We start from the raw sequence: 20,668 nt of genomic DNA on the forward strand, positions 1-20,668 counted from the left end.
ACCCCAGCTGGGCTGGGAGGGACCAGAAGCCTCACCTTTACCAGTGAACTGCACCCTTCCTTTTGCCTTGCTTCCACAGTTGGTAGCCCTGGTCACCTCTCTAATTGCTCCCCTAAGGTGTCAGATCTCGTGACAAAGCAGGGAGGAGCTGGAGAGGCGAGTTGAGCCAGGCTAGAAGGAGGGTTGGTGTGTGCCGATTGGTCTGGGGTAGGAACTACAGAAGATTCCCCAGTCTGCTATCTTCAGTTTCTTCCTCTGTTGAACGAGGATAGTAATAATAACTCCCACACCAGCCATTTGTGCTGATCTGGGGAGATAGCATGGAGACATTTTATAAACTGTCGTAGGGGCTGGGGTGTGGCTCAGTGGGTAGAGTGCTTGCCTAGAAAGCCCTGGACTCAATCCCCAACAGTGTATAAATCAGGCATTCAAGAGATTAAAGACAGGAAGATCAGAAATTCAAAGGCGTCCTTGAGTCTGTATTAAGTTCAAATTAAGGCTGGGATAGATGAGTCCCTGTCTCAAAAACTGGGGGTGGGGTGGGGTGGATATATAGAAAGATGGATAGAGGGCTGGAGAGATGGCTCAGTGGTTAAGAGCGCCCACTGCTCTTCCGAAGGTCATGAGTTCAAATCCCAGCAACCACATGATGACCCATAACCATCCATAATGAGATCTGATGCCCTCTTCTGGGAAGACAGGTACAGTGTACTTACATATAATAAATACATAAATCTTTAAAAAAAAAAAAGAAGAAAGAAAGATGGATGGATAGATAGATAGATGATAGATAGACAGATAGATAGATAAACAGACCTCCTTTCTTAACCAGGTGTGATCATCAATAATGTGTTTTGCTCAGTTGGTACACCTCCCCCAGCCCCACACCCCAGGCTTCTGGCTCACCTGTCACCTTTTATGCAAGTGTTCCCTGGTCGTGGCTCACTGGTTCCTGCCAGACTTCAGCTGCTGCATAGGTTTTATTCTGGCCACAGTAATAGGACTCTGTGAGTATGTACAGGTTGCTCACATGAGCCAGTACTGTGTGTCCGTGTGCACAGAGCAGGGACAGACACCTTGTCTCTTGGATTCAGGGACCAGACACCACTCTTCTCAGCTCCATCCCAGGAGTCTGAGGGCCTGGCCTCTGGAACAGGCAGGAGACACAGACAGGAAACTCTCCTCCACCTGTCAGCACTGCTGTAGGCTGGGCCCAACAGGACCTGCCTGCATATAGCGGGTGGTGTCCCTGGGCAGTGATGAAGGATTGGAGCTGGTAGTCATCGGACCTGAAGGACAGGAGACAGCCACTCTAACATCCCCCCTCCCTTTCTCTATGGGTTCCAAGAAGGTGTCGGCAGGGCAACCGAGGGTCTCCAGGGTGACTCCTGCTGCTTTAGTTCACTAAAGCCCAGGGCACCCACTCCAGGCGCCAGCAGCCTGGCAACACAGTGTGCTTGGTCAGAGCACCCTGGCCAGGATGGGGTCTCAAGGGATAGAGCCAGGTCTACCCAGCATCCTATCCTCCTGAATCCTGAGGGTCCTTCCGAATGCCTTTTCAGCTCCCAGATGGTGTCCTGGCCCCGTCAGAGCAGAATGGAGAGCAGACAGCTAGCAAGGCTGTCCCTCAGAAAGAGTCCAGATGTTCCCTACGCTTGGGTTGGTGGGTAGGAGAGGCCTAGGGGTGGCAGCAGTTGAAAGGACGTAATAGCATAGCAATGTAACTTAAGCTGGTTACAGAGAAAAGACACATCCCCCTGCCCGGTCCTGTCCATGGGATCAGGGCCTTCTGCATTCAAGGTGTTGGGCATACTAGGTCAGCACTCTACCACTGAGTCACGTCTCTAATCCATCTCCTGTCTTTCAAACAGTGGGTTCTGTCCCGGGTTCCATACTTGTGCCTGTAGACCCTTGGGCTTGCAGCTTGCCTTTCTGACCTTGTTTGAAAAGGGCCGCTGAAACGGCTTGATCTCACAGGCCGAGCTGTCAAAGCAAGCAGGGTGCACGGTAGGCTACCTATTAGGAGGGGAGGGCCAATTCAATTCTGGCTGCACCAAAGACACAGAGAGCTTTAGATACTTGATCCGTGATCTCCCTCAGCAAGAAAGAGGCCATTTCCACAGGCCCTGGGGCAGAGCAACAGCAAAGGTATGCTAGCACTTGTCACTTCAAATTCACCCCAGCATCTGTCACTTTCAGGGGCGCCAGGCAGCCCTGCAGGCTAACCAGGTGATCTAAGTAGTCCCTTTCGTCCTTGTTCTGGTGTCACAGGGAACCACATGCTACATTCTCCATATGCTGTACTGAAGGGAAAACAGAAGCCACTGGGCTGGGGGCCCTGGGGGAATAGCCCCAGGGTACGGCCCAGGGACTCCAGCAACTATGACTGGCATCCTGGTCCTGGTGACAGCCAGGCTGTGAGGACGGGCTGTGTAAGCCTCATTTGCTTCCTTTGATGGAGCAGCTGGTTAATTAGCTGCTGGTGTGCTTGACAAGTGTCCCCTACACGTGTCAGGGTCAGTCCTCAACAGACCACGTGTGCGCTCAGCAGCTAGCCTTGGGCATGAGGCCATGACCCACTCACTGCCCCATCCCCTGCTCTCAGTCTGTCCCACAGATGACTTTATGGTATAGCTACCGTGTTGGGGACTCAGAGAACAGAAGACATCCATGCCCCAGGGGGCCCCCAGTTTGGGGCAGATGGAAAGGATGGGCCCAGAGAAGAATCAGTGGTAGGCACTAGGCCAACGGTTGTCCACTGGCAACCCCTAGGACACCCGGGGAGGATTCTGCTGGACTCTGCTTCCAGCTTCCGATGTGACCTTGAACACCACATCCATCCTTCCTCTCTCTGCCCCAGTACTCCCATCTTAAACAGGGTGTTTGAAGAGATGGTCCCAGGAAGCTGTCAGCAGAAGTGAGATAGTGTCAGGGAACTATGGTCTCTAAAGGCAGCGGGGCCACCTACCCCACTTCTCCACTTTGGGACTGTGACAGGTCATTCACTGCTGCTTATGATGGGGTGTGCTGGCCCTACAGGCATGGGACAGATGCTGAGTGTTATCCTGCCCAGTTAATCTCTGGTGCTGGGGGGTCATGGGAAAGTTCACTGGCAGGTTGGGGTGATTGGAGGGAGGGGGGTCTACCAGCTGTATCATACTGCTGGATGGGGGCCCAGGATCAGGACCCATGACAGCCTCTGCCTCCACGGCTGTCTGGGGAAGGGCAGATGTGTATGGCAAGAGGGCCTGTCTTCCTAGCCCTCTGAGACCTTTGCACATCTAGAACCATATATCCTTTATCCTCAGGTCTTGAGATTACCGGCTTATGGGACCTTAGAGCCTTGACCATATAAAGTTGTAATGTTGAAGCAGCCTTAGGAGTCATAGAATCCAAACCTGGACCCGGTCCCAGGAGGCCCCTCCGTGGGTTCCTGGGCCACCTTGAGGCCCTCCTGAGACCTGGCTCAATTCAGGCCGCAGAGCTGCCACTTAATCCCCACTGCCGTGAGTGTCCACCTGGGATTGGCAGGTTCTCCTGGGCAGTGTGGGACAGGCGCCAGGCAGGTTCTTTTTGGCTAAGAATAGAAGGTTATAGGTGATCTAAGCGCGGCCGAGTACATCAGCTCCCGCCTGGCACCAGGGAGCTTATTAAGCAGGATCTGGGGCCACCCTGGGCTCTCCTGGGTGGAGGGGCCGCTGACAAGAGTTTCATGGTCTGGTCCCAGGGGGTGAATGACATTTTTTTCCTTTTTCTGTGAAGTATGGCTGCCCCTCCCACCTCCCTCTCCCCTGGGCCTCCGGTCTCCCAGTGTCCTGGGGGAATGTCTTCTGGGACAAGTCAGGCAAACAAACCAGCCTTTGAGTGGAACAAACCAATCAATAAAAATGTCTTTTTGTCGGAAAGGAGAGAACAGAGGGTAGTGGCTGTTATTGAGCGCCTACTGTATGCCAAACCTGGCCTCAGAATGTGGTGCCCTGGCTTCATACCCTACCCAATGACTATGGAGAGGATCCTTGGTACAGTGCCCTGATATGGACCCTGCAGAGTTGGGGCTGGGAACCAAGGTCGTGTGTGTGTGTGTGTGTGTGTGTGTGTGTGTGTGTGTGTGGAGGGGGGTTGCTGAGAACTAGGGGAGGGGACCAGAGTTGGATCTCTTTGAGGGAACTCCTGAATGGGAAGATTTTATCCTTATGATGATAGGAAATCATGGTTTGCTATATATCTGAGTCTTTTCTACCATTGTCATTCTGGGCAGAATACTGGCATGGGGCTGGGGATTGAGGCCATGGCACACACATGCCAGGTGCAAGCATAGGCCTGTTGGTCTGACTTAAATCAAATCCTCTTGGGTTTCTGCAAAGTGGACAGAGGCTGCCTGGGGTGGGCCATGAGACCAAAGCGCTGGGTCCCTGCTGTCCCCTCTAGGCTGTGTCCTAGACTCTCCTCTCTGCAGGCCTCCAATGATCACTCCAACCCATTGATTTCCAGTGTGTGAACTGTAAGGGTACCCTGAGATCATGAGTCACTGGGGAAGACAGGGGCCCTAGGACAGAAGGAGGACATATGGTAAGTGGGCCTAGGAGCATGCAGTAGGTACTCAAGGAATCCCTTCTTCCTTGAAGACCAAGGTCTGCTCTCGTCAAGAGCATCACTTTAGGGGCAGATCTTGGGGACTTGGGAAGTCAGGGCTCGGAGTCGGCCAGAGGTCCAGCCTCAGCCTGGAGGTCCCCAGGCCCATGTGTGTTTACCCAGATCCTGCCCACTGAAGTGTCCCTGTGCCAAAGTTGAGGCCTTCCTGGGTGTTCCTCCCCTGTACCCTTCCTCAGCTCTGTCTGTCCCCAATCTGGGAGCATTTCATTAAATTTTATTTTATATTTAAAACTCGTAACATGGAGCAGGGGATGTAGCTCATTTAGTAGAATGTCTGCCACACATGGGTGAAGCCATGGGTTTAATTCCTGGTACAACATTTAAAAATCAGGCATGGTGGACATAGGCCTGTAATTCCAGCACTGGAGATAGGAGGATCAGAAGTTCAAGGTCATCCTTGGCTACATAGAGAGTTGAGACCAGTCTGGGCTAGAGACTCTGTCTTTAAAAACCAAAAGAAACGCTTTACATACCATACCATCTGTGCTATTTTGACCCACAACTGCATGGTAGTAACTACATTTACATTGTTGTACAGCGAGACCCTGGACTGGTTGTTTTAGGACCTAGGACCTTGTACACAGAGGAAAGTGTTTGCCCCTGAACTTCATCCCCAGAATTCATCTTACCATCAGGTAAAACTGGTGCTGCACACCCATTAGACACCCCTCCCCTCCCCTTCCCTCACTCCTCCCATCCCCTGACCCCAGTTCCTAGTAACCACCGCTCTACCTCTGTTGCTATGAGCTTGACTCCTTCCGATGCTTTATTAACTGGAGTCCTCCGGGATCTCACTTTGTAAGTAGCTTATTTCACTTGGGGTAATGCCCTCTTGGCTCGTCTGTGGTATAGCAAGTGTCAGGCTTTCTTTTTAAGGGCAAAGTACTATTCCATTGCGTGGACATACCACATTTTTTGCCCACTCACCCATTCGTGGATAATTGGGTTGACTCTAGATCGTGACTGTTGTGACAGGACTGGGACTTCTGAACAGGCCTTGGTTGCGCCCCGTGTTCAGTGTCACTTTTGCTATGAGCCTGCGTCCTTCCCCGTTGACTGCTCTGCTCAGTGGTAGAGCAGAAACTTGCCTGTGGAAAGTCCTGGTACACAGCAAGCTCACACTGAGTAGGGGGCAGAAGTCATTCCTAGTGCCTAATTTCCTTTTGGACGTGTGTCCTTTTGTCTGTGGATTATAGGACCCATAGATGCATATGTCACCTGTACCCCCCATGAAGCCAGAGTAGTGGTTGTGCGTCTGTCCGTTGAGCTCAGAAAAAGTCAGGGGCTTGTCCAGTTCACACAGCCAGTCAATGGCCATGCCACGATCTAATCCAAGTCTCTAGCAATGCCTAGGGTCCACAGCCTCAGAGCAGGGCTTCTCGCCCTTCCTCATGCTGTGACCCTTGAGTCCAGTTCCTCATGCAGTGGTGACCCCCAGCCATAAAATTATCTCGGTGGCTGCTTTATAACTGTAATTTTGCTACTGCTGTGAATCATAAGATAAATATCTGTGCGTCTTGGGAAATCTGTAAAGGGGTCATTGCAACACCCCCTACGCCCTCGTGACCCTCCGTTTGAGAGTGGCCTTGGCGTATAGGCAGCCCGTGGCCCGTGTATAATTCTGCAAGTGTTGGAGCTGCCGGAGGCGGGGAGAAGCAGGACGAGCTTGAGAGGAAACTCCCCAGGGTGGGCTAGGCACCTCTGACCCCATGGCCGCTCGGGGTTGTGGACTCTGGGCTGAAGCGGCCTGGGTTCAAATTCTGTCTCTGCCACTTACTGCCTGTGTGACCTCCAGCAAGTCGCTTAAGCTCTCTGTGCCTTACATTTCTCTTTCTACTTTGCACCTTGATCACCTCCAAACTTTGTGACTTCACACAAAAGCCCCATTTTAGAGGGATATAGCTTAGCTGGAGAGTATTTGCCGAGTCTACCTGTGTTTGTTTCTTTACCGCCTAAAACCAGCCATGGTGGTGCAGATTTGTGTTCCCAGGAGGTGGGAGCAAGAGGATCAGAGGTTCAAAGTCATCCTCGCCTACATAGTGAATTCCAGCCTGGAACACATGAGACTCTGTCCAAAAATCAAAACAAACAAATAAATAAACAAACAAACAAAATAAAACAAAGCAAACAACTGTCTTTCATTTTGTAATCCGGAGGTTTAAGATGGGCTCAGGCCAGCACTGGCTTGGTGCATTTGGCTTGAACAGTAAGAAGCTGGATCACTGGGACTGGGGCTTCTCTGCCCTCACACAATTTCAGGACCTCCTTTGTCCAAACGCCTAGTTGAGAGCTGAGCATGGCGGCGCATACCTTTAATTCCAGCACTCAGGAGGCAGAAGGAGGCGGATCATTGTGAGTTTGAGGCCAGCCTGGTCTACCTAGTGAGTTCTGGGCCAGCCAGTGCCATACAATTAGACTCTGTCTTCAGACAAACGAAAATACCTGGGTGAGCCCTCCCATGGCAGGCTGGTTCCTACGTAGCCAAAGCACCTATAAAGGGGTTCAGGGTTACAGCAGGAGCATGCTCAGGAGTGAGGGAGAAAGCAGCTATGTTCCCTCAGGAGGCATGGCCTTGAGAGGGTCCAAGTGTCCCCTCAGCCACCACTTCCCACCCTTGAGCATGGGGGGTACACAGACCTCAGTTCTCTGAGGGAAAATGTCAGAGTGACGCTTTGGGGGTTGTGGGGGATGGGCTGTGCTGCTGCAGATGTCTCTGGAAATCCAATCTGCCCCTGTCATAAGGGCTCCATGAGTCAAAACAGGAAATGTCTAGGACAGTGCCTAGGCATCACATATAAGCTGGAGCTATATATAGCCCGGCGTGATTTTTGACCATATGCAATTTACTTGTGCAGTGCTGACCGTGGGGCCTGGCTGCCACTACTGAAGCCGGTTCTGGGAACAGCAGCACTTCCTGTGGGTACTGAGGGATCTATAGGAGTTTGTCAAGTAGACACATGTTCCATGGGAAGGAGATTCAGAGCTAAGTGGAGTCCCTGGAGACAGACACAGCTCCAGGTGGGGGGCTCCCTCGGGTGCAGAGGGCGGGACTAGAAAGGTGAATTGAGGACAGGACAAGAAAAGCTTTGCCTATGGTGTTCAGTCTTGATCTATAGGTAACAGAAGGAGGTGTAAAGTCCTACAGTACTGTGTGTGTGTGTGTGTGTGTGTGTGTGTGTGTGTGTGTGTGTCTGTCTGTCTGTCTGTCTGTCTGTCTGTCTGTCTCCTTGTAAAGTGAACTCAGGAGGATTTGGGGGGTTCTGGGCTAGTGGGGGATAGGCAGATCAGGCAGATTGGGCCCATGTCAGGTTTGTTCCTGTCAGCTTTGTGGTGATGTTTGTACCCTGGCTCTCACCCACCTTCTGATAGTTCAGACCCCCTCTCTGTTCCATTTGGCTCCACTGTAGGGGATGAGACCTGCTTCAGCAGAAGGGCCAGTGGGGCCAGAAGTCACCAAGTAGCCTCCTTTGTCCCAACTTGGGCTCAGCCCTTGCCCTCTCCTCATAGATTCTCCTTCATCTGTCTATAGTTTCAGGGGCCAGGCAGACCAGGTGTCCTTCAGGGGTGGCTGATGAGCTAGCTGGTCGGATCTGCTGTCCCCCTAACTGGTGGCTTCAGAACAACCATGATCCAGGTCTCTTCTGTCTCCAGGATGTCCATGTCCCATAAACCCATCTCTGTGTTCCATAAGCCTATGCCCTGGTACCAGTGCATCTCCTCGGTAGGAACATTCACCTGCATGTATGCCTTGTGCATTTCTGTCTGTCGGTCTGTCTGTCTGTCTGTCTGCCTGTCTGTCTGTGTGGCTGTGCATGGATGTGTAAAGGGCACCTTCTGTACTCTCTGGGCACTTGGAAAAGCTCTGGGAAGTAGCAATAAAGCGGTGTGAGTCATAAAGGGCTCCTGAAGAAACAGAGGGAGGCATCCGTCCTGGGGGGCTGAGGGTCAGAGCAGACACCGAGAGATGGCTCCCTACAGGAGCCAGCCTGGGTCTCTGATGTGCTACTTGCTTTGGGCGTTTCCGATCTCGGAGGTTGGTAGGGCGTGGAGAAGCTGTCTGCAAACAGCTGAGGGCATACTGAAGTCTGTAGGGGCAATCAGAGCTTCCTATAAGAAGAACTTGAGCCATGACTCTAGAGAACCCGGCTGGGAAGGGGTCGGGGGACAGGAGCAGAGCCTAGTGTCTGGAACAGACTCAGCCTATATATTCCCAGATAGGGACTTGTCTGTGGGTTATGAGTGGGAGGTCCAGGTACCCTAAGGACCTGTTGTGGTCTTCAGTGGCAGGCTTGGAGGGTGCCTGGAGGGGGCGTCCCTTTCTATAAGGACAATGTGGTATATAAACACCCAGGAAGGATTGTGGTGAGAGCCTTTACCCTGCCCAAAGCACTGCCCACTTCCAGGTCCCCATCTGCCTTCAGGTCTGTGGAGCAGCATCCAGCAGGCTGGGAGAAGCCCAGGATCTTCCTGAACCAGGCCCAGGAAGGTGAGCAGCCTGGGGTGCGTGTGGCTGGTCCCTTCAGTGCTTGAGACTGTTTCTTGGATGTTTCAGACAAGAAGGTCCTGGAAGGGTCAGAATGCTGATTTGCCTGTTTGCAAAGAGACCACGCCCAGACCCAACCCTGGTCCTAGGTCTCGATTACTAGGAAGTTCTTCCTTTGAGTCTAGCCTATGTCTCTCCTGCTGTGTGTTCCCTCCTGATGAACTTGTTCAACCCCTGGCCTTGGAGCCAAACCTATCATCCGACCAAGCGCTTGAAGCCGCGGCCAGTGTTTTTACAACTTGTTTTCATGGAGTTGGTTTGAAGTCTCCCTGCATTCCCAGAATGTCAGGCCCGCCCTGATTCACAAGGATTGACCAAAAAACAGGGTCAGAGCCAGCTAGGAGCCTGAGGACTGAATCATTCTCCTTGGACCTCCCATAGATTCTTCTCTTCCCTTTAGGGATGGGAGAAATGTAGGAAGGTGAGCTCAGAGCACCAGGAGAGACAGCAGCGGCAATGTGAGAACACCTACACATCCTGAGGAGGCGAGCCATGGGCAGAGAGGAGCGGAGGGGCCAGGGCCTGGGCTGTCATTCAGGAAGACCTCAGATAGAGTTCACATTCCGTTGCCTGGCTGATGGCGACCTCTGTGCCTCGGTTCCCTCTGCTCTGCAATGGTTCAGACCCCTGGGTGTCTGAGGTCACATGGTCCAGATGCAGGAGCCTCGTGAGAATGGTTTTCAGGAATTTTCGTGAGACAGAAACTGCTGAGGGAAGGGGAGGAGGAGAGGTGACCTCAGTCAGCCCCATGCAGGGACTCTGACTGGGAGACAATGACAAACCCAGTGGTAACCCTCCAGGACCAAGGGCAGTGTTGGTAAAGGACTGCCTTGGAGGACGGTTGCAGGGATTCCATCAGTTCTGAGTAATTTGGACCCCCAAAGCCAGGCGCCTGCCACCAGGAGGTTGACATGGTCCAGTGTGTCCCACAAGAGTAAGGGGTTCGGGGGGGGGAAGAAGGGAGCATTGACTTCTGAGACCAGACGGGGGTAAGGTCTTTGGGTGCTGACTGCCCGGGTCTCAGCAGTCAGTGAGTGGTAAGTGATAGCTCCTAAGCCAGGTGCAGGAAGGGAGTTCCGGGGTCACACAGCAGAGCCATGCCATACCTGCTGCTCTCCCAGCCTGGCTCTGCTTGAACTCCGCCTCCAGGTGTCCCCGTGCTTCCAGAGGACCGACAACAGCGAGTCTGCAACCCAGCAGCTTTGGAGCCTGTCAGTCTGGCTGTGGCACTCCCTTCCAGCCCAGAGGACATCAGTGACAACATGGACACTGGCTCATGTCAAGGCCATGGAGGACCTTAGTTGGTCTCTCCTCAGTTACACTTGGCTTTTCCTCCTTGGGGGGAACTCACACTGACCGGCGTGTCTCAGGAAGGAACAAACAGAAAGTTGTCCTTCCGTCCTGTTCTGACTAAACCCCAGAATCTGATTTTAGACTGCTGAGGTCAGCCTGGCTTGGTCTCGATGGTCCCCACCCTAACTCCGCTCCTATCTTCCGTGACATCACAGGTGATGTCACCCACAATTTTGCCTTCCGACTCAGGCCACTGAGAGGCTGACCCTGAAGAGCATGGACTTGAGTCCAGCCAGACTCTATCACCTGCTGTGTGACGTTGGCCAAGTTTCCTTCCTTCTCTGAACCTCAGTGCCTCAGGTTCCTAACCCAACTTGGACAGATGTTTATCTAAAGTCAGATGATTTTAGTATGGTACTAATTATTCCTGTTTGTCACAGCTGATGCCCAGAGACTCAAAGTGACTGGCCTGGGGTCACACAGCAGAAGGCTAGAAGGGAGAACACCAAGACCTGCTTCAACTCTTTGGCCAGGTCACCGGGCACCTGGCATGTACCTTCCCAGCTCTGATCTGGCCCCAGCCATGGCCCCTCTTTGCTTGGGAAGTGGGGATAGATTGAGCCCTGTGCCCCTACTGCTCTGTGCTTGTTAGGTCGGCTCACACCCGCTGTAGAGGACCTCTGTCCTCTGTGTCAGAGAATCTATGATCACATGGATCTGGCCCTGCTGTTACCTGTCACCAGGGTTCATGTCTAGTTTGAGGCACAGCTGGGACCCACCCCACCCCTCTGTGTGTGTGTGTGTGTGTGTGTGTGTGTGTGTGTGTGTGTGTGTGTACCTAGGGTAGTGGCCTCCAGGAGAAAACAATCTAAATGTCTGGAGCCCCCAGAGGCCAGTGGGAAGAGCTGCACTGGGGTCCCGGGGGGAATAAGCCTGCTGATTCCTTCCTGTGTGGGTCTAGCCCTGTGCTCGGCAGGAGCTGAGGATGGGGAACAGCTTTGCCTCCCTCCCCCCCCCCAAAGAAGACCTCTCCCTCCCTCCCCTCAGCGTGCCTCCTGCTTCACACAAAAGCCTTCTCCTTTATTAGCACAGGCTCCTCCAGTCTGCGCTGTAAGTTCACGGGACACTCAGGAAAGCTCTGGTAGTGTGTGTCAGCCACTGGATTTATGGTGAACCACTGAGCCTTGCCTGTTGCAGCGTCACCTACTGCCAGTAGGATCCCTTCTGCAGTGGAGTGAAACTGTGTGTAGGTGTCTCCGCCTGACCCATCAGGGGTGTTAAACAGTCAGCCTTCCCACCGTGGCAAGAGTGCCTTCCTTGTAGAACAGAACTATGTGTGTAAAGTGACAGTTTCACGACTTATAGTGTCAAAATATTGAGTGTCTGTATTCATTTATTTTCAATGTGTGTGTGCACACATGCACGTGCATGCACAGAGGTCTCGGGACACCATGGATACTGGTCCTCAACTTCAAGCAGTGTCTTGCTTGAGACAATGTCGTTTTGTCTCTTTTTGTAGTTCTCTGTTGTACAACCAGCACAGCTGGTCTTTGAGCCTCTGGGGATTCTCTGTACCCCACCTCCCCCTCACTGCAGGAGAGCCATAATCACAGATGCCTGGCCAGCTACCACGCCTGGCTTTATGGAGGTCCTGGGGACGGAACTCAGGTCCTCATACTTGCGAGGCGAGCCAGTCCTCAGTCTGAGGTGAGAGGGTTTAAATTCTGCGTTTTGCGGATGGCCTGCTAAGGTGAAGGCGAGGACTGAGGTTCAGACTTCTCTTTGTCTCACAAAACATATGACTCTTCCCTTCAGCGAGGGCTGCGGAGGGTTTGTCTTCTTCTGGCAGTGGTGGTTTCAAGGATTAAAAACAAGATGCAGCTGCCTTGCTGGTGTGGCACAGTGGCAGAGCGCTGGCCTGTCATGCACAAGGCTTTGGTCACCACCACCAGTGCCACGTTCACATACTGTGTATGTGAAGTTTGAATATATTTCTGTCAAAAATGTAAACTAGAGTGAATGCGAATACAGGAAACTTTATTTTATCTTTGCAGGAGTTGTCATTATACATTTATTATAATTAAACCACCTACATCCTAATTAGTACAAGATTATAAAATTAGATTCCCTAGCCTGGCTAGCTCCTGCAAGCTCAACTCCTTGAGAGGCTGAAGGACAAGGTCACGTGGCCGGCCAGTGAACGCCTGGGCAATGAGCAGCCCTGACTCAAAACTTAAATAAATAAAAAAAAAGGTACAGGACGGGGATATATCTCAGTGGGAGATTGCTTGCCTAGGTTTAATATCTAGCACCCCTAAAACTAAATAGACAAGAGTGGTGGGACCCACAAGTTGGGAGGTAAGGATTAATTCCCACAAGCTGTCCTCTGACTGCTGCATTTATACTGTTGCACACACACAAAATCAATATGTAAAATAAATATATATATATTTTTTATAGAGTGGGGATCTCATTTCCTGTTGTATGAGCACAGTGAAAATTATTAAATATTGTAAGATGTCCCTTGGGTACCATGCACTTTTTACCACATGAGTAGAAGAAAACACATACAGACACACACTCGCATACACACAGACACATGCACACATGAGCACACACACAGACATGTGCACACGCAAGCACACACACACAGGCACATGCATAGGTGAGCACACATTCACACGCATACACACCAGCAGTAGCAGCATGTGTTTCTCTCAGCAGGTGATGGACAGGCATCTGGGCAGACACACCTTTGGGTCTTCAGGTTTGCCAGGGGCCTGAGTGGTGTTGGTGAAGGAGGAGAAGCTTGGGTGAAGTCTTAGCAAGTGTGGCTGGGTCCCACCTGTTCCCCTTCAGTCATCAGCCTCCCCCACTGCTTTGGTCCTGGAGGGGGTTTGGACTGAGGAGCCACTTCCTGCTTGGGGCCCAGAACTTCCTTCAAGTGACTCACTGGCTCTCACTGTCCCTGTGCTGGGAAGTGAAGGCAGGGCTGGGGTCAGGCCTGGGCATGTCACCCTTAGCCTGGCCCCGCACCCGGTGACCGGAGACTAAGCCAGTGGCTCAGTCAGAGGTGGGAGATGGACTATCTTAGTTTATTTCAGGTGCCAGACTGTTCTATCTTGGTCTGCCTGGTGGGCACGGGCTTCAGCGAGACCAGAGTAGACACGGGGGCAGCCTCCGAATCCAGCCATCCCTCATCTGTTTTCTCCGGGAGCCCCGAGCCCAGGTGGAGGTTATTAGACAGCTGAGTCACCTTGGTGTGGGTCCTTCACACTTTTTCTTCTATGCTTGGATCTCTGGGGACCATATGGGTTCCCTGCCCCGTCTCTGTGCCTCCATACTCAAGTGTGTCCAATGTCTTCTGCTGACAATGATGTTTTATACAACTCAGCATTGAAGGGTTTATCCCAAGAGATCATGGATTGTGGGACTCAGTTGACAGATGGAGGCAGGAAGACCGGAAGTCCAAGATCATCTGGAGCTCCACAGGGAGCCTGGGGTCAGCTGGGCTGTGTGAGACCCTGTCTCTAAACAGGCAAACAACATAGTATGGAGTAAGAGCAAGTTTAAGGACTGGGTCGGTGGCTCAGGGGAAAGTGCTTGCTGTGCAAGTGTGAGGCCTAGAGTTCAAATCCCCAGGACCCGTGTGAACCTGGCAGGCGAGCATGAAGGTCTGCCTGTAATTCTAGGGCTCAGGAGGCAGAGATGAAGAACCTCTGGAGCAAGCTAGCTAGCCAAACTGTCCATATCAGCAAGATTGGATTCAAATAAGAGATTGTGCCTCATGTTAACTTTAGGTGTCTACATGTACATGCACAAATGTGTGCCTACATACATGAACATCCATACACACATACATTACACACACACACACACACACACACACACACATATAATCATGAGAAAAAATTTAAAACTCCACACAGCAAAACTACACAGTGGGGGAAAAAAAAACATTAAAGGAGAAATGAAAAAGACATCAGGGCAACTCTCTGCTTTAGTCCTAACCCTCGAGGCTGAGGCAGAAGGACTGCCTCAAGTCTGAGAGCATTCTGGGCCATTGGGTAAGGCTCTGTCTCAGTGGATGAAAAGAGGGGGTGGGGAGAGGTTGGGGGTTAGTTTGAACTTTGCCACCTTGCTGGGTGTGCCCACTTCCTAGGGCCTCTGCTTTATTTTTTTAGGAAATGTTGTTGCATTTTAATGCGTGTGTACATACATATGGTGTGGTATGTGTGTGTGTGTGTGTGGTGTAATGTGAATATATGTGGTGTTTGTGTGTGTGTGTGTGTGTGTGTGATGTGTGTGTGACATTCTCAAGTCTGAGCCACCCTGCTCTGTTTACATCCCTCTGCCGCAAGCCTGAGGATCCATCCCTGGTGTAGATAAAGGAAAGAAATGTTTTTCTTTATTTGTTCCTTTTTTTTTTTTTTCTGGAGGTGGGGGCTTGAACCCAGGGCCTTGGTGAGTGCTGTAACCCAAGCCTTCTTTTAACTTATAAAATATTTGAGATATCTCACTAAGTTGTCCGAACTGTCCTTGAGTCATTCTGTAAGCCCGAGGCCTTGAACTTTTTGATCCTTCTGCCTCGGTCTCCTGACTAGCTAGGTTTACAGGCTTGCATTAACAAGCCTGTGTCAATAAGAGTGCTTTGTAAACTGTAAAGTACATCACATCCCGAGGATTGAAGGGGCGGGAGGGCGGGGAAGTGGTGGTGGGGGAGGGGGCTTGTTTGCTTCTGTGTCTAGATGCTGTCTCTGGACCCAGCCCCTCCTGCCCACTCTGAAACTGGCTATGTTCTTCATGCTGGCTCCAAGATCTGAGTGGGTTGGGGAGAGCTGTCAAACTGACAGGGGCCCAGACCTGAGCCATCGCTGCTCTTTGTGACACAGAAAGGCCCTGGCCCTGCCAGGCTTGGTGTCCCTGAACAGGCAAGGTGGCGATGTCCTCTAAAGCCTGAAATGCTGGCCTGAGGTCCCTTCCTCTACCCTCCACTTGTATAGCCAGTCTCTCCTCACAGCGCCTGGATGTGGAGTGTTGGGGGGGGCTGTCCTGCTGGCTGTGGGAGCTTCGGGGAGGCAATGCATGAGTCAGACCCAGGCACATAATTGTGGTGCCCCCGATCCCACCGGCCCTCCCCTGGCAGCTTCCTTGGAGGAACAGCTGGTCTCATGGCTCCCGGGGAAGCATGAAGACCTGTGACCCAGCACAGCTGCAACCTTCGGCCTCTTCTCTTGGGGCCTCGCAAGGGGCATGGGTGTTCAAGGAACAGGTTTTCTGGGTTTGGCCTGCAGGAATGGAAGGGGGACCATGTGTCCTGATCTCAGGGTTCAGGATTTGGCCAGCTACCAACTTTATAGCTTCCTTATTTCACCATCAGCAGACCACCTCCAGCACGGGGTGGGCAGCATTACTGGGGGGCAGTACCAGGGCATGGCTCATTAAAGCTAGGTGTGGAAGATGCTGGGTGGGAGCTGAAGTTTGTTGCCTTGTCTCCTCAGCTCTTCGACTGAAGTGACATCACCATTTCTGTGGACAGGACACCCCTGGAGTGCAGCCCATAGCCGCCTGGACCTTCTTCCAGGTAAAGAAAGAAGAATGGGAGGAAGTGGGGTGAGGGAAAGGAAGTGGAAGCAGGCTACAGAGAACAGGCCCCCTGTCTGCTTCTGAAACAATGTCTGCTTCTCCCTTGGGGAAGAGCTCTACAGCTTAGGAAGAGAATGAGGAGAAACAGGAAGGTTGTCCCATTTATAGATAGATAAGGAAAGCGCAGCGCCAAGAAAAGGGGCTTCTTGCTGGGTACGGGGTCTGCATTAGAGGTCTTGTCGGATGGAGTAGCTCACTTAATCCTTGTAACAGCCCGTGAAGTTGATGTCATTATCCCCATGTTATAAATCAGGAAACTGAAGCATTAGATCACTTGCCCAGTTAACTAGGAAATCTGGGTTTTGAACTTAAGCAGTGTAGGCTTGTCTCCAGCCTCTGTGCACAGACGCTCTATAGCTCATATTAGCTGGTCCTTTGAACTTCACTTTGGGGCTTTTGATGAGCTCACAGCCTCAGAGAGGAGAGCCTGGAGAAAGCTGTGCTTCAGTCAAGGGGAGGAATGGCAAATGATGGGCTTGGAGGTCTGCTCCATGGAACTGCCCTGAGCCCTGAGGTGGGCCTGCTGACTCCTGGGAAATTCTTCTTCAACAGCCAATCAAGGCTCTCTTTAATCACCAGAAAGAATGGTTGAACCATTGAACAAGGTGAAGACAGGTTTAGGCCTCATGTTCTAAGACATGCCTAGGCAGAGAAAGACTGCTTCCCTTAGCAGAATGCAGTGGGGAAGAGAGGCTGTAACAATGGGAGGAGGATGGGGGAGGGGCAGGGAGGAGGTGATGGGGGAGGGGATAAGAGGGGAGGAGGTCCTGCGCACTGCCTGAGGTCACCCTCGAATGCGAACCTGTGTCAGAAGCTTAAGGAAAAAATTGCCGGAGAAAAGTGCCTGACTTAAGGAGTTCTTTTCTTGTTGCTTTAAGCAGTGTACTTCTTTTGCTATAAGTCAGGAAACAACTAATGATTATTACTAAAAGACAGAATTCAGCTTAGACTCACGAATAGCTCTGTAGCTGTGAGGTTGATTGATTTAGAGACAGAACCTTGTTATGTAGCCCAGGCTAGCCTTGAACTCTCTTCTGTCTTAGCTGAGGTTATGCATGTGCGCACCTGCTAGTTGTGTGATTGTAAAAGCTGATTGGGGCCGGGCAGTGGTGGCGCGCGCCTTTAATCCCAGCACTCGGGAGGCAGAGGCAGGCGGATTTCTGAGTTCGGGGCCAGCCTGGTCTACAGAGTGAGTTCCAGGACAGCCAAAGCTATACAGAGAAACCCTGTCTCGAAAAACCAAACCAAACAAACAAACAAAAAACTGATTGGTTTCTCTTTCCTTGTTTTGCACATTTAACCAGTTTTTCCCACTGGAAAATACCTAGCCGTCTGCTTGATGCCTAGCCCGGCGTGTGATACCCAGGTCCCCTGATACAGTGACTCCTTGGCAGGGAGAGATCTGTGGTGTCTTGTGTCCCTATCACGGGATTCAGGGTGGCAGATACTTGGGGCTTCAGATAAGTAGCCACAAGAGGCTGGAGTCAGGACAGATGCAGCTGATGACTGAGTACTGAGGTCAGTAATGGCTCTCAGGGCTTTGCCAATCCATGTGAGCCCAGAGGCAGAGGCTTTGGGACAGGGCAGCTCAGCCCAGGGCTTGCCCCTGTGTTAGTGTGAATGGGAGCTGGGGGCAGGGGTGATAAGTGGTCAGTGACGTGCCTCCTGCCTGGCGTGGGAGGAGGAGGAGATGGAGGCTTCCCAGTTGGTAAACTGGAGGAAAGGAAACCCGAGCAGGGCCCTTAAATGGGAGAGCTTGTTTCTCTCTCCATTCTGGGCCAGACTGGAGAAGCCCTGTGTGAGAACTCCGATCGTCTCCATAAGTAAGTAAATCATTGCTCCCCAGTCCTTTAAGGGACAAAAACTGGGTAGAGAGAGTTAGCAGGGCCCAAATCTCTGCCAGAACTAGTTTTCCTCCCCTACCTCATCTCATGCCAGTGTCCCCTTTCTCAGGGTCCCAGAGGGAGGCATGAGAGAAAACCAGCTGAGCCCTGTGACTGAAACTCTAGGCTGTTGAGCAAAGCCCTGGACATCCATCTGAGAGGGTGGTGAGTCAGGCCATTCACACACACACACACACACACACACACACACACACACACACACACACACATGCGCGCGCGAGCGATGGCCCTCAAGACTCAGCCAAAGGTCTTCAGGATACTCACAGGTTCTGATTGTTCAGGGAGAACCTGACATTGCTCCTGAGAGAAGGGAGCCAAGACAGTGGCAGGACCTCTCCTCCCAGTCTTGATGGCCTGGAGAGGCTGCCCAAGTTTCTGGAGAGTTAGGACCACTATACGAGCCTGTCTAAGGAGCCGGCATGGGCACTATTGCTGCACAGGGCCTTCTGCATGGAGGAGAGATGAGGGATTAACATTATGATTTCATTCGTCCTAATATTTTGTAACTTTCTGATCCTGAAATCCTAGTCAGCTTGCTCTAGAATTCTATGGTTGTGGGCATCTTGGGAGAAGTGATTTTAAAAACAGTTACTTATTCATTCATTTATTTTAAGGCAGGGCTTGTTATGTAGTTAAAGCTAGCCTTAAACTCATGTTCTTACTTTCCTGTCCTACTGAGTGCTTGGGATATGCTCGACTGGGTGAGCTGAGGTTGCGATTGGATTGGGGCATATAAAAGGCCTGAAGTCTATGGTTTTGTGCAGAAAAGCTCTGCTCTCTGGGTAGGACTAGTAATTCTTTTATTGAGATAGCATCTCACTAGGTGGCTGGCTGGCTTGGAACTCACTATGCAGACCAGGCTGGTTATGGACTCACATAGATCTACCTGTCTCTGCTTCTGCTTCCCAAGTGCTGGGACTAAAGGCATGTGTCACCCTGTGCCTGGCAGGGCTGGCCACTCCTGGTGACTCTTCAGTCCTATGCTTGTGGCTTGTAGCACAAGCATAGGTCCTTAACCTTCCTAATGCTGAAACCCTGTAATACAGTTCCTCAGATTGTGGTGACCCCCAAGTAAAAAGTTATTTTCGTTGCTGTTTCATAGCTGTTATTTTATTACTGTTACAAATCATGGTATAAATATTTTTGGAGACAGGGATTTGTCAGAGGGGTTGTGACCCACGGGTTAAGAACTGATAACCTAGAAGAACAGGTCCCTACAGTCTTTGGGTCCTGAGAGAATCGAAGGCTTCGAGGCAAGCCTGTCTAACCCATGGCCTTGACTGTCTCCCAAGCACACAGTTTTATCTCTCAAGCCTGAGGGAGAAGGTTCTGAAGATACATGGTCCTCTGCCCGCCGAAGCTCAGAATCTGTGATTCCCAGCGTCTGAGGAGGCCTCAGGTGGCTTCCTGTTCCTCTCACTGATGATGTCTGTGAAATGCAGATCGTGGTAAGACCTGGGAAGTCGGTGAGACTCCTCCCCAGGATGACGCACACGGAAGCTCTTTGGAAACTGTAAAGTGCTGTGCCTGCATTTGCGACCGGAGCTGCTTTTGCTACATTGAGGTCATCTTGAGGGAAGGAGAGCCATAGTGGTGAATCGTTAGCTGTCAAGAAGTCACTCCTGAACCCAATAGAAACCTCTAAAATTCCAGTGACAGAGCTCAGAACCTGAGGGCAGGACAGGCCGAGGCCTCAGGAGAAAGCCATCCTTAGCTGTGACAAAAGGGGCAGGACCTGGGAGGACTGGATCACCCAGGAGGTGCTCACGTATAGGAAGGCCTGGCCTTCCATGGCTTGGAGGCTCACACAAATAGGAAGGCCTGGCCTTCCATGGCCTGGGGCTCACACATCTAGGAAGGCCTGGCCTTCCATGGCTTGGAGGCTCACACATCTAGGAAGGCCTGGCCTTCCATGGCCTCCAGGTCTTTCCCAGAAGAGCCAGCAGTCTCCTGTGACCAAAGAGTTGGGTAAACAAGAAGTCCTGGCATTACCACGCAGAAGATTCTTAATGACCCTAATTATGGCATGATTAGTTCTTTGAGGGCTCTGGCTTGCATACCTCCCCGACTCAGATACTACGCCCACCCCCCCACCCCCCCATCCTTGAGCAGTGGGATGGGTGGAGCCTACTGGGCTTTTTTTTTAAAAACCTGGAAGGCCTCCCCTCGCACTTCCGCACTTCCTGGGGACTTAGATTTCCTCCGTGCCCTAGGCCTAGTTACTTCACTATTCATTCACCAGAGCTTCAGGCAGTCTCTGAAATCCAGAGAGGCAGAGCTCCTCGCTCAGGATCACACAGGAAGATGGTAGCAGCTCACTGGTCTCCAAGCAAGCCGCCTGATGAAGCCAGGCCATGGGAACCTAAGGCCACCTTAGGCAGAGAGCAAGGCTGGTAGGCCTTGGTTAGCTTCCCATTGCTGCGGTTGGGCTTTTCAAAGCCTCCAGGCGTGAGAACTTCCAGAGTTCTTTTCGTTCAAGGCTAGCCTGGGGAATAGAGGGGCTCTTTCTCCATCCACAGGACGGTCCTCCCTGAGCTGCCACAGCTCTGCTTTGCCCCCCATCCCACCCCCCAGGGATGAAGAGAAAGCTGGTAAGTAAAGAGTGTTGGGAACTGCATGCTGAAGACGC

General features: G+C 51.8%; 1 protein-coding gene across 5 annotated transcripts in view; it reads left to right on the plus strand.

Annotated features, from left to right (window-relative positions):
* Gdpd5 (glycerophosphodiester phosphodiesterase domain containing 5) overlaps positions 1 to 20,668 on the plus strand; it is an 80,775-nt gene that overhangs the window by 13,480 nt on the left and 46,627 nt on the right. For 4 of the 5 annotated variants that reach the window (XM_021195708.1, XM_029543735.1, XM_029543736.1 and 1 more), the window contains one exon: positions 15,991 to 16,073. The gene's annotated coding sequence lies outside the window, so the exon portion shown is untranslated. Of the gene's footprint in view, positions 1 to 15,990; positions 16,074 to 18,108; positions 18,184 to 20,668 lie in introns of those variants that run through there. The other variant, XM_029543743.1, reaches the window with a different exon arrangement.

This window comes from Mus pahari, chromosome 1 (assembly GCF_900095145.1).
Source record: "Mus pahari chromosome 1, PAHARI_EIJ_v1.1, whole genome shotgun sequence".
Classification (NCBI taxonomy): domain Eukaryota; kingdom Metazoa; phylum Chordata; class Mammalia; order Rodentia; family Muridae; genus Mus; species Mus pahari.